At 48.1% G+C, this 13855-nt stretch overlaps 1 protein-coding gene and 1 pseudogene across 1 annotated transcript in view; both read left to right on the forward strand.

The window, feature by feature from the left end:
• GNB1L (G protein subunit beta 1 like) overlaps positions 1 to 13855 on the forward strand; it is a 79514-nt gene that overhangs the window by 4589 nt on the left and 61070 nt on the right. The gene's annotated exons all lie outside the window — the stretch shown is intronic.
• Positions 9478 to 9600, forward strand: LOC136634797 (5S ribosomal RNA; annotated as a pseudogene).

Here is a 13855-nt window from a genome sequence, read left to right on the forward strand (position 1 = left end):
CGCTGAAATGGTCCAATGGAAAGGCAGAAGCCAGTACAATTGGTTCCAGCGGCGTCGCAGGAGTTGCCAGAACGTGACTGTGTTCAGCCATGAACTGCCTCAGGGACTCCGGCTCCGGATTTTGCCTCGAGGTTGACTCCTGAAGCCTTTTCCATAACTGGATGTAGCCACATGGCAAGAGGTTTGGGATCAGAGTTTTCCTTCTCTCAGATGAGCTGCCTTCCCAGGCTGACAAGCCCCATCTACCCGGTGGCTGTTCAGTCGCCTCTTACGACAAGTACAGCCAAACTGAGGGCCTATTCTTATCCCCAGCCCCACTGAGCAATGGACCTATGATTTTCAACCTTTTTCATCTCTCGGCACACTGACAAGGTACTAAAATTGTCAAGGCACAGCATCAGTTTTTTGACAACTGACAAGGCACACCATGCTGTTGATGCGGGGCTACATCCCCCAATGGCTCTACGAATAAATGACCCTCCTCCAAACACGCGCGGCACACCTGCAGACCATTCGCGGCACACCAGTGTGCCACGGCACAGTGGTTGAAAATGGCTGACCTATAGGTTGGCTCTTCTTATCTGTAGGTTCAAGTACCGCAGAATTGAGCTTGCATTGGATAGGAGGGCCCATCTGTACCTCACAGATGCGACGGGAAGAGTCTTCCTATCATGTCCAGGAAGGAGGCCTTCTGAGGCCCGGAGAGGCTGTGCTTGGCCTTCCCTTGGCTCAGAGGGAAGACCTCTGAACTTCCAGTTTCAATCTTGCAGTCTCCCCAGGTTTCAGAAGACTCTTTTGGTTGCATCCAAGAGGTACAGGGAAGGCTGACCTGTGAATTCGATTATACACGAATTTCGGTATCTGTGGGGGGTCCAGGAACATATTTTCCATGGATCCTGAGGTCCAACTGTAGCTCTTTTGGATGTGGGCACTGTGACAAGGTAGGCCACAGGAAAGCTGAGCTGCACGTGCGAAATGCAGAAGCCAGGCCAAGTTTCTAAGGCAGTTTAGGAAATTGGTGGCCTCTGTGATGAAGGGGAAAGTTGACCAATGTCAAGGTCAGAGCCCCTGTGTTACACCACAGATCTGCCGGGCATATCCTGAGCCCACCTCACAAATTTTGTGCACTGTTTCTAGAGCTGCAGAGTTCCAAGCCCAGATAGCCAGGTTTGCAGCCATCTTTTGATTTGTTCCTGATAAGAAGATAAGAAGAGCCCTGCTGGATCAGGCCAAAGGCCCATCTAGTCCACCTTCCTGCATCTCACAGTGATCCACCAGATGCCTTAGGGAGCTCACAAGACAACAAGAGACTTCTATCCTGTTGCCACTCCCTTGCATCAGGCCTTCAGAGAGAGCCGAGAACAGCCATTTTCAACCACTGTGCTGTGGCACATTGGTGTGCCACAAGTGGTCCGCAGGTGTGCCTGGGGGAAGGTCATTTATTCGTAGGGCCAAGGGGATGTGAGTCCCCCCACTGGCAGCATGGGGTGCCTTGGCAATGTTCAAAAACCTGATGGTGTGCCTTGACAATTTCAGTGTCTTGTCAGTGTGCCATGTGCTGAAAAAGGTTGAAAATCCCTGGCCTAGAAGGAGGAGGTTGCATGCGCCCTTCATAGCTTGTAACCTGCGATGGACTTTTCCTCCATCAATCTGTCCAATCACTTTTTAAAGGCATCTAGGCCAGACACCATCCCCACATCCTGTGGCAAGGAGTTCCACAGATTAATTACACGCTGGGTAAAGAAATATTTTTCTCTGTTTTAACTTTCCAGACTCAGTTTTGGAGGATGTCTGGTTCGGGTGTTGTACAAGGGGGAAAAAAATCCTATTCTTTCCATCTCATACATAATTTTGTACGTCTCAATCTTGTCGTCCCCCCCCCCAGCCACCTTATTTATTTTTATTTTTATTTCCTAGAGCCCCCAATGCTGTAACCTTTGCTCATAAGGGAGGTGCCCCAGCCCAGTACTGTAATCATTTTGGTAACTCTCTTCTGCACCTTTCCAGGGGGCCTCCCACCCAGGCTGTGACCAGACCTTGGTTCCAGCCAAACAGTTGCATGATCTGCTTTGAGTCCATGCCTCGGGGCTTTTCATGCTTGTCTATGGATGTAGAAACTGAAGTTCTGGTGAATAAGTTCAGTGAGATTCTCAGCCCGGCTGCGTGTCTGTGATTTTCTTCTTTGCTCCCGGCAAGTGGAGCTGTTCAAGCCTGCGAGTGGGGACATGTTAATTGCAACATGACAGGAGCTCAGCTTGTTCCTAGTTCCTCCCAACAATAGGCGTTTTAAAATTGCAAATTGCCCAGGACTCCAAAGCTTTTCTTTCTCCCCCCCCCCTTCTCTTCTTTTAAAGTCAATCAGTTGGTTGAGGTTTTGTCTCATTTGTTCAGGCTTAATATCCTTTGGGGCACATCTCCTTGCCTGACAGGCATGGCTTGCTGCCCAAAAAAAGGGAAGCACTGTGTTCAAATGGTGATTCTCTGCAGAGATGGGCCACCGCTCCCTTGCAAGCAGCAAGGAGGGATTTTCTGAAGGCTGCTTGTGAATGTTCGGAGATGCCAGAGATCATCCCTCTTGCTCTGTCAGGATCCTTTACCGCAGGGCTTCTCAAACTAGGACGTCACAACCCCCTAGCCCGAGGGCCCTGGCTTCTGCCCCCTTAAGGGGCGGGGGCAGGGGGAAGGCAGCGACACGATCCCCAGGATCGCATCATTAAGGGGGCTGCAGGGACTGGCATTTACTTACCAGTCCCTGCAGAGGCGTCTGGGGGCGCGGGGAGCCCTGCGCGAGCCACCAGAAGTGGAGCGCGATCACTGCGCTTTCACTTTCTGGAGGCTGGGGAGCCCTACAGGCTCCCCAGAAGATACCAAAATCATCTTGTTGGCATCCTTCAGTCTTGGAAGACTATGGTGTCACGCTCTGAATGGTGGTTCTGGAACAGTGTCCTCTCCAGTGCGCGAAGCCTGGGTCAAGAAGGTATGGAGGATAGGCTGTTACCCGTGCAGCAAATCCCCCCTCTCCACGTCGCTGAAATGGTCCAATGGAAAGGCAGAGGCCAATACTGTTGGTTCCAGCGGCGTCGCAGGAGTTGCCAGAACGTGACTGTGTTCAGCCATGAACTGCCTCAGGGACTCCGGCTCTGGATTTTGCCTCGAGGTTGACTCCTGAAGCCTTTTCCATAACTGGATGTAGCCACAAGGCAGTGGAGGTTTGGGATCAGAGTTTTCCTTCTCTCAGATGAGCTGCCTTCCCAGGCTGACGAGTCCCATCTACCCGGTGACTGTTTAGTCGCCTCTTACGACAAGTACAGCCAAACTGAGGGCCTATTCTTATCCCCAGCCCCCAGGGGAAATATGTGCAGAGAAATGTTGAGCATCTTGGTTTTGAGAAGCAGTTTGGAGCTGCTTTAGACCTGGAGTCTGAGATTGTGGTTGTCCATTCCAAACAAGCAGTGGCGTAGCTAATGATCTTGTAGCCCGGTGCCTAGTTCAAAATGATGCCCTGGAAGTGACATCACACCCGGGCTTTTAAAAAAAGTGAAAATGGGTAAAATCGGTCTCCTCCCCCTAGCAGCTTGCCGCTCACTTCCTCTGCCGCATCCCCCCAGGCTCCCCCCATATTAACACTTTATTGCTTCCCTGCTGTATCATAATTGGCTAATTGGCTATTGGAACAATCAGTTTCATTGGTCAATTTTTAGTTAAGAAAATCCGGTTTTTGTTACGTAATGCAGTTGCGTTTTTTATTTTCTGGTTATTTGGCTATAACTTTTGAAAGAATAGAGAAGTTTTGATGCGGTTTGTTTCATTGCATTCTGCATTAAATTCTGCATCTAATGGTGTATAACATGATGGTATTATTCAAAACTACCACGGTTTTCACAATTTTGGACTCAATTTTGGCTCACCTCTGCCCCCCTAAAGATTGTCGCCCAGTGCAATTGCTGCCCCTTGCACCCCCTTAGCTAAACCACTGCAAACAAGTTTTGTGTTCAGTTATAATGAACAGGAGGGGACAAACCATTAGAAAATTGGATCCAGCTCCTATTCAGTTGTGTGTGTGTGTGTGTGTGTGTGTGTGTGTGTGTGTTGTTCACTTTTGGGTCCAGCGCTGACTTTTAAAATGTTGATGTTGCCAACTCTCAAAATCTATGGGGCTCGATGGCGTCCTCACTATGCAACTGCAGCACCATTAGGAGAATGGAATGCAGTCCACCTGTTTTATCCATGGGAGATTTGTTCCAGGACCCCTCGCGATTATGCGAATCCGTGGATACGTGGATCCTCGGCCACTTCTGGTTTGACAAGAAAACTGGAAATGGCTTCCCCCCAGTATCCATGGCATCCGTGGTGAGCCAAATCTATGGATGCCAGATCTGTGGATACCAGGGGTTCATTGTAGTGTATACGTAATTACCTTGTTGCTGTTCTTTAACATGACCTGTCTCTGATAAGATAGGCCCTTGGCTCAAACAGTTTGTGATGAAGAGGGGGATCTCCAAAGGTGCAAGATTTCGTAAGATGGCAGTGCCCAAATACAAGAACTGGCACCAGGCATCTTGCTCCATCCTTGAATAATTTCTTGGCTGTATCATTTTTTTCCCATTTTTCTTTCAAACCTTTTATCTGCCCCTCGCGTATCTCTGTGATTCCCAGCCAGCTGACTTTCTGTTCTTCCTGCACAGACCAGGAACTGCAGACTATGTTGTATTGGGTATAGTTATTCTTATGTTTTTTATATACTTTTTTTCCCCCTAGGGGAACAGACTTTTCCATAATCCTATCCATTAAAAAAATAAAAATAAAGATCTGTTCCACTGGCAGCATTAAAAATTATGAACCAGTCCGCTGTAACAAGTTTTTCATCCTCTTTTTCCTTTTCTTTGCAAAAGCCAACTCAATTCTCAGGATCCCCTTTTTTCCAAGATGGATGGATTTTGTCCTCATTACAGAAAACTTAAGTCCTCCGTGCTGAGAAAGTCAACACTTAAACCTTTTCCTCTCTGCTGCCTCTTTGACTTGTTACATCGTCAAGTGGAAATTTGCATAAACCTCGCCACGAACCCAAATTTAATATCGGCGGGTGGGGTCCGAAAGGGTGGAAAACAGACTTTGATCCAGCGAGTCCAGATGGGTGGATTTACAGCTGCTTTTTAATATTAAAAATGTTGATGTGCAAAAATGTGGTTGGCAGCAGGACCGCGAAGGGTTCAGGATTAACACAGGCTCAAAGTCCGTTGTAACTCGTGAGCTATTTCCAAAGGCTGCGGCTCGGTGGAGCAGTTAAAGGGATCTCAACCGCCTCCCCCTGCTGTCCTGTGCAAAAAAAAAGGAGAATACAAAGGAAAAAAATTGTTGTCTGGTTGTTGCTACAGCTGAGACTCAAGGACACACTTTGCTTGTGTGTGCTGCCAGGAAATAAAAGGGGGACTCTGGGGGCTCTTGGTGTGTGCCGAACTGTTACTTTTGGAGACTGTGATCTGGGATTATGCCTTTTGTTGAGGCTTAGTTTGTATTTTTGTGGCTGCTGGGGAGACCTCTGCAGGGACAGGCAGGGGGATGTAGGATAACAGGGCAGTGGTGTAGCTAAGGAGGGTTGGGGGGATACATTACCCTGGATATCATGTTTTGATGGGGTGCTAACCTGTACCCCTGTTGGCAGGTCCTGAGGTGGAACCAGCCCGTCTGCCATGTCTCCCTGTCCGTGATGTGGGAGGCAGTGCAGGAGAACGCACTGTAGCGAGGACATCTCCTTGCTGCTGCAGTACCTTTTCCTCCTCCCCTTGCAGGCACTTGGAGCTGTTGCAAGCTGCTTTGAGCGGCCGACTGCTGTTTTGGTGGAAAAAATGGTCAGGCCCTCCAAGCGGCTTGCAAGCACTCAGAGCACCGTAACCCAGAAGTAATTGGGGGTGATGTCATTACAGTTAGAGGGCAGGGCAGCACATCCCATCAATGAATCTTGGCGCTCGTTGAAGTAGCTCTTCCGTTTGTCCATCCTCAGTCTCCTGCTGGTCAGTTTCCTTCCATGACCCCTGTGCTTCTAATGTTGCAAAATGTCTTGGACCATGATCTCTCCACATCATGCATGCTTTTGCACTCCTCCGGTCATGGCCCCCACCCTCTTTCGTCTACTTCTTTCCTAAACTACAAAGCCCTAAATGCTGTAGGCTTTCCTTGTGAATCGATGATTACCTGTCAAAGAGGGTGTCTCTCATCAACTTCCCGCGATACCAAGTTACATGTCCTTTCATTTTGGTGGCAGAGCTTTTAGTTTCTATGTCAGTGATTTTTCGACATTTTTCGTCTCATGGCACACTGAGAAAGTACAAAAATTGTCAAGGCACACCATCAGTTTTTGGACAATTGACAAGGCACACTATGCTGTTGGTGGGGAGCTCACATCCCCATTGGCCCTATTAACAAATGACCCTCCCCAAACCTCTCGCGGCATTCACGGCACACCAGTGTGCCATGGCACAGTGGTTGAAAATGGCTGCTTTATGTAGTCCTTTTAACGACCCTGCAAGGCAGGTAAGTGGCATTATTCCCATATTGTGAATGGGGAAAACTGAGGGTCGTAGGAGAGTGATATATACATTCCAGTGGGCTTGGTATCCACAGGGGATTGGTTCCAGGACCCCCTACAGATACCAAAATATGGGGATGCTGGAAGGCTACGGCGTTTGGGCCTCTTCAGCCTAGAAAAGAGACGCCTGAGGGGGGACATGATTGAGACATACAAAATTATGCAGAGAATGGACAGAGTGGATAGGGAGATGCTCTTTACACTCTCACATAACACCAGAACCAGGGGACAGCCACTAAAATTGAGCGTTGGGAGAGTTAGAACAGACAAAAGAAAATATTTCTTTACTCGGCGTGTGGTTGGTCTGTGGAACTCCTTGCCACAGGATGTGGTGATGGCGACTGGCGTGGACGCCTTTAAAAGGGGATTTGACAAGTTTCTGGAGGAAAAATCCATTATGGGGTACAAGCCATGATGTGTATGCGCAACCTCCTGATTTTAGAAATGGGCTATGTCAGAAGGCCAGATGCAAGGGAGGGCACCAGAATGAGGTCTCTTGTTATCTGGTGTGCTCCCTGGGGCATTTGGTGGGCCGCTGTGAGATACAGGAAGCTGGACTAGATGGGCCTATGGCCTGATCCAGTGGGGCTGTTCTTATGTTCTTATGTCCCTGATGAAGGTGAGGTAGGGCAGGGTTAAGCACTGCTATGCTTTACTTTGAGGTCACTCTAGGCCCTCCAGTGTGGGCCCAGCGACAGGAAGCAATTTTCGGTTTGCTTCTGGAGACTTTCTGAGGCACGGGGAGGCCAATGGAGTGGGCTGCAGACCTCCCCGAGCCTCAGAAGACCTCCCAGATGTGACCGGAAGTTGCTGATGCAAATCAGACGTTTCTTCTGGTTGTTTCCTGGGAGGCCATCTGTGGTGGCTCCAACCCGCAGAAGATGTGGAGGATCCACTGTAATCTCCACCACTGCCCTGTAAGGTAAATTCAGTACATGTTGCAGCTGAAACTGAGAGGGAGCGCTTGCTAAGGTACGTCTCACAAAGGGGAAGAGAAGTACGATTCAAGCCAGGGAAACGCTGATTCACAGCTCTGTCTCCCAGCTGCTGTGCTACACCAGCTCTTGGACTGTGGCCCTCACCTCCTTTTCTAATTAAAGAGAGGGATGTTTCTCTAAACCTGGGGAGGATTTTCCAAAACATGGACAGCTGGAGCAGTTACCTCCTGTGAAACAGTCTGTTTCAGAGAGTGACCGGAGAATTAAGTGGAAGGCCAAACGATTGGCTCAGTGTTGGTTAGAAATAAAATCCTGGTTGTAAAAATAAATGAGCTTTGTCCACTATTTCCCTCCCCCCCCCTTTTTTTTCTTGTTTCTGCCCAGGAGAAAACAGAACATAACCTGCTAATAAATCTGTTTTATGGCACGCATGAGAAAGGGTGGAGAAAACTCCCTTTATTTAATCTTCCCAGAAATCGAGATGACCTCAGACCGGTGAATCTGGAACGTGCATTCAAGGCAATACACAGCTCAATCATGCTTTCATTATTTTCTTTTAGTCCAGGGGTTTCCAAACCCCTGGCCCGGGGGGGGCCAGATGCGGCCCGCGGAGAGGCTCTATCCGGCCCATGGCCAGCCTCTGATCTCTTGAGAGCCTCTGGCGCAGTTGACCAAACACAACCTTAGTTGTACTTGTGGGATGAGGGAATGGGGATCCATTTAAGTGTGTGCTTTATTTCTTGGGCTGTGTTGGTGCTTGGAGAAATCCTGGGTATTTGAGCCCATTCATTCCCTATCTCTAATGTATTTATTTAGTTTTTTAGCCAGCCCTTGACACTGTGCCACATATTTGATGCAGCCCTTTGGCCGAAAAGTTTAGAGACCCCTGTTTTAGTCCAACAAGATCTTGCATCCCTTAGCCACTGTCCGACGCAGCTTTAGCTTGCTCTATGGCTTTGTATGAACAGAGGAAGTGACAGTATAGGTTGTAGACCTATGTTACAGTGGTTCTCACACATTTAGCACCAGGACCCACATTTTAGAATGGGAATCTGTCAGGACCTGCTGGAAGTAGTGTCATGACCGGAAGTGACATCATCAAGCAGGAAAATTTTTCACGATCCTAGGCTGAAGTCCTACCCACACTTACCCCGCAGCAAGTCCCATTTACTATCATTGTTAAAAGAATATGCGTAGTAGCTTGTTAAAAGTACAGGTCCGTAACACTTCCCAAAATGCAGTAACGTAGTTGTAGCATCAAGTCTAATATATTAAAAAGTGCCCCCCGACACAGTGTCAGAGAGATGAAGTGGCCCTCCTGCCAAAAAGTTTGGACACCCCTGGTATAAGGCATAGAAAGTGGACTGAACAGGGTAGATGATACCAGATGATCTCAGAAGCACCATGATGATTTGCAATCCAAAAATAGCATGTCACTTTCTTAGCTCAGGGTCTGGTTGCTCCTTGTGCATTTCAGCTCCTGTCAATGGGTCACACTTAGTTGACGAGGTTGTGGAATTTCCTATCCTGGAAGTTTCACAAGGAACGGCTGGAAAGGCATCCGTTAGGGATGCCTTAGGTTTCCTGTCTTAGGGCAGGAAGGGAAATGGGACCAGATTTCCTGTGGCTTCTCTCCCCCCCACCCCACACAACTGTATTGCAGAGCATCAAGATGTCTAATTACTCTGTTTTAGCTAAGGTGTTGAAGCCCAAAACAGTCATGATAAAACACTATGGAAATGAGGACTAGGTAATTCTGATGTACTGAACTGTCCACTTCTGGGCCTGTCTGCGCTGAAGTCCCCCTGTATTCAATGGGACTTCTTCCCAGTGAAGTAGGTTTTCAAACAGAGGCTGGATGGCCACTTATCACCAATGGTTTTATAGAGCTGTATGCGCCTGGGAATACTGGGTGCTGTAGGCTTCTACCATAGTCTTTCGAGACTGAAGGTTGCCAACCATCTCCCTATACTGAACACTATCTCCCGATCTTGTCTGATCTCGGAAGCTAAGCAGGGTCAGGCCTGGTTAGTACTTGGATGGGAGACCGCCTGGGAATACCGGGTGCTGTAGGCTTATTCCATAGTCTTTCGAGACTGAAGGTTGCGAACCATGCACTGAGCAGATGACTAGATGACCTCTAAGACATTCCAACTTGAACACTCTGTGATTCTAGGGTTCCAATTTATTCATGCTTATCTGGGAGGAGGCCCATTGATTAATGGGACTTACTTCTGAGTAGACCTGGTTAGGATTGTGCCCTAAGTGTGTACAGTGGGCCTTCCTTATTCACAGGTTCAGCACTCAGGCATTTCACTCAATGTGGGTGCTGAGCCCGCGTCTGGTGGGCCTCAAGGACCCACCTTGATGCAACTGGTGGGCCTCAAGGACCCACCTTGATGCAACTGGTGGGCCTCAAGGACCCACCTTGATGCAACTGAAAGTACCTTCTGTTCACTTCCAAGGCCCCAGGTTCCATTCCTGGCATCTCCGCATAGGGTAGGGAAAGAGCTCCTGGAAAGTTGCCTCTAGTTAGCAGTGGACGAGATGGTGTGTGCTCCTGGGGGAACCAATGGGTAGGGGAATACAGCGTGCCCCCGGTATCTGCTTATCCGGCATCTGGTATCCAACTTGACTTGCCGTGGATGCTGTGGATACTGGGGTTTGCTTGTCAAACTGGAAGTGGCTGGGAGTTTGTGTATCCACTGAGGGTTGGAACGAATCCCCCCCCCCAGATAAAAAGGGCAGTCAAATCACTGAGCCCGCCCCCCCAGTTCTTTCCCACATGTGCCTCTGCAACCATCTTTAACCAGTTTTTCTCTTGCCAGCTCAGAGACCAGAAATAAGCCCAGCAAAGGGGATGGGGAAGTAATGGCAGGAGAGGAGACTTGGTTGGCGGGAGCCCGGGCTGAGCACTCCCCCGCCAATTTCCCCCACAGACGCCCTGCCCTTGGGCCTAGAAACAGGCATTTGCCAAGCGATCTTGTTGTTCCGGCCTAAGATCTTAAGCCAAAAGCTTACTGCCTGCATATTTCTTGAGGCTGTCCTTGTAGACACTTCAAGCGATTGCTTTTTTTATGATTGAAAGGCGTGAGGGAAAGCAATCCAGTCTCAGACTCGGTTTTTCCATTTGTAGCATCGAGCTGGTGTAGAACAAATCCTCTGCATTTTAAGTGCCCTCTGACCAAAGGTCGATGTGGAATGCATTTTCAGAGTCCTTCAGCTCTTCCTTGAAAGATCTGGGGGATTGTAAAAGAAAAATCCAATGACAGTGGAAAATCTAGAATGGAGATTTTTGCAGTATCAGTTTACTTATTACTGGCTTAGATATGTGTTTGAAATCTGAACCCCCCCCCCACCCAGATATGTGTCAGGGTGGGTGCAGGAGGAGGTAATTGGTTTTTTTTAAATTTCAGTAGCGTACAGTTCTGGTCACCGCATCTCAAAAAGGACATAGTGGAAGTGGAAAAGGTGCAGAAGAGAGCGTCCAAAATAACTACTGGACTGGGGCACCTCTGTTGTGAGGAAAGGCAATAGCATTGGGGCACTCTTCAGTCTAGAAAAAAGGTGACTGGGGGGACATAACTGAGACATACAAAATTATTCAGAGCATGGATAGAGTGGATAGGGGGATGTTCTTTCCCTCTCACACAACACCAGAACCAGGGGACAGCTGCCGAAATGGAGTGTCGGAAGAGTTAAAACAGACAAAAGAAAATATTTCTCTGCCCAGCCTGTAATTAATCTGTGGAACTCCTTGCCACAGGATGTGATGACTGAAAAAAGGAAATATTTGTTTACCCAGCATGTAAGTAGCCTGTGAAACTCCTTGCCACAGGATGTAGTGTTGGCATCTGACCTAGATGCCTTGAAAAGGGGTTTGGACACCTTTCCGGAGGAAAAGTCCATCACAGGTTACAAGCCGTGATGGGTTAAAGCAACCTCCTGGTTTTAGAAGTAGGCTGTCTCTGAATGCCAGGTGTTTGGGGGGGGGGGTGGGCAACAGGATGCAGGTCTCTTGCTGTCTTGGGTGCTCCCTGAGGCATCTGGTGGGGCCACTCTGAGATATAGGAAGCTGGACTAGATGGGCCTTTGGCCTGATGTAGCAGGACTCTTCTTATGCTCTTAAGGACAGGCACAGCAGCAGAAGAAGTGGTTGGAGGCACCCCTCTGAAAATCCATCACCTGAGGTGACAATCTCAGTCGGCCTCATGGATGGGCCAGCCCTGACTGGAACCATGACATGTTGCCGATTGCAAAGCCCTCATAAAACTGTTTTGAACTGTGGGGCGTGATACACCACACATGCACAGATTCCAGACCCCATGCTGCAGCACTGTATAACATTAATGCTAGCATAGAAGCCAAAATCAGTCCGCTGTTCTTCTAGTTTCTGCTTAGACAAGAAGTGACTATCGGGGACCTGAAACTTCAGAGGCTTAAATGCATCCTTCTCTTTGCCTTCTCCTCCCCCCTTTGCTTCTTGTACGTGATGCCTGCTTCTCGGTGACGTCTCACCCAGTGTGGGAGGCCAGTGTGTTACTCCCATGATAGACCTCCTCCCATGCAATGAGTGGGGCAACCTCTCTGGTGGTGATGCACCATTACCCCACACCTGCTGGTTTTTTGGCTATAACTTTTGATAGACTAGAGCAGGGGTGCCCAAACCCCGGCCCTGGGGCCACTTGCAGCCCTCAAGGCCTCTCAGTGCGGCCCTCAGGGAGTCCCCAGTCTCCAATGAGCCTCTGGCCCTCCGGAGATTTGTTGGAGCACACACTGGCCCGATGCAACTACTCTCAGCGTGAGGGCGACTGTTTGACCTCTTGTGTGAGCTGTGGGATGAGGGCTCCCTCCACTGCTTGTTGTTTCGCGTCTGTGATGCAGTAGTGGCAGCAAAGGAAAGGCCAGCTTTGCTTTGTGCAAGGCCTTTTATAGGCCTTGAGCTAGTGCAAGACCTTCATTCATTCATATAAGTTCATCTTTAATAGATTAATTTATGTAAACTTATGTAAATTTGCTCAAATTTTAAATGTAAATTAATTCTTATTTTCCCCCGGCCCGCAACACAGTGTCGGAGAGATAATGCGGCCCTCCTGCCAAAAGCTTTGGACACCCCTGGACTAGAGATATTTCAACACGGTTTCTTTCATTGCATGTGCATGAAATTACGCATCAAATGATATATAACGTGATGGTATTCAAAAATGCCAAGATTTTAACAATTTTGGCTAGTGGTGATGTCACTCCCCCCCATGTGGGTCACCCAGTGAGGCCCACACCGCCACACCACCTTAGCAACACCCCTGCTCACAGGCTCTCACTGATAGTTCTGTGGGTTTGAAGAGCACAACTGCAGACATCACAGGAGCTGCTGGTAATGGGAGGGGAGCGACAATGTTTTCTCATGTGTCCGTCTGTGTTTTTCTTAGCTGAAGAAATCGGAGAAACCCCCGGCTTCTCTGTGTAACAATTAAAAGGAGTTGTTGGCTTCCTTTCCCATTTTGGGGGAAGCCAGTTTTTCCAGCCATAAACTTCCTTGGGAGCGCTCCATCCTCCCAAACAAAGCCATCGGAAACATATCTCGTATGTGTAATAGCTGAGTTTACACGTAAGGATGAGTAATGTTCCTGGCCTGATAATCATACTTAACTTTCATTCCATTTGCAGTACCGATTTATTCTGCAATAGCTTGTCTTGCCCTGTTCCAACAGACATGACAGTCAACAGCGTCTGTTTTGGGTGGGTTTTTTTTTAAGCTACAAAAATGCCAGAGAAGATAAACTATGTCTAGCATTTGCAAAACACACATGGCACAGGATGCGTTCTTTGGGTAGGTAGAATGGGTTGGTATATAAATGCATCTGAGAATTGGTTGCAAAATTCCTTGGGCCAGGGGGCAGTTGAACCCGGAAGAATGGCGCTAGCAAATTGCGCCGACAAAATAATATTTTATTTTATGTATCTACTGTATTTTTTTAACCCCTCTTTTCTCCCCGTATGGGGATCCAAAGCAGCTTAGGAAAGATCATAAAAAAAAAACAGAGAATACCAAAAAAAAGTCATAAAATCGCAATTAAAATAATTACAAAATTACCTAAAAGACTAGAGATGGGAGAAAATGTTGATAATGAATTAAAAACACACACCATCACTTTCTGCACTTTTCATTTTGGTAAAAACAAAACAAACAAACAAAAACCTCAACCTGAGAAAAAATTAAACTGTTTGGCTTTTATTTATTGTTTAATGCGGGAGGGTGCATGGGTAATTACTGTGGTTGCATCTGTTGATACTACACCATCTATATCGCCCACCTTGTGCATTTTTAAAG

Source organism: Tiliqua scincoides, chromosome 14 (genome assembly GCF_035046505.1).
Source record: "Tiliqua scincoides isolate rTilSci1 chromosome 14, rTilSci1.hap2, whole genome shotgun sequence".
Classification (NCBI taxonomy): Eukaryota; Metazoa; Chordata; class Lepidosauria; order Squamata; family Scincidae; genus Tiliqua; species Tiliqua scincoides.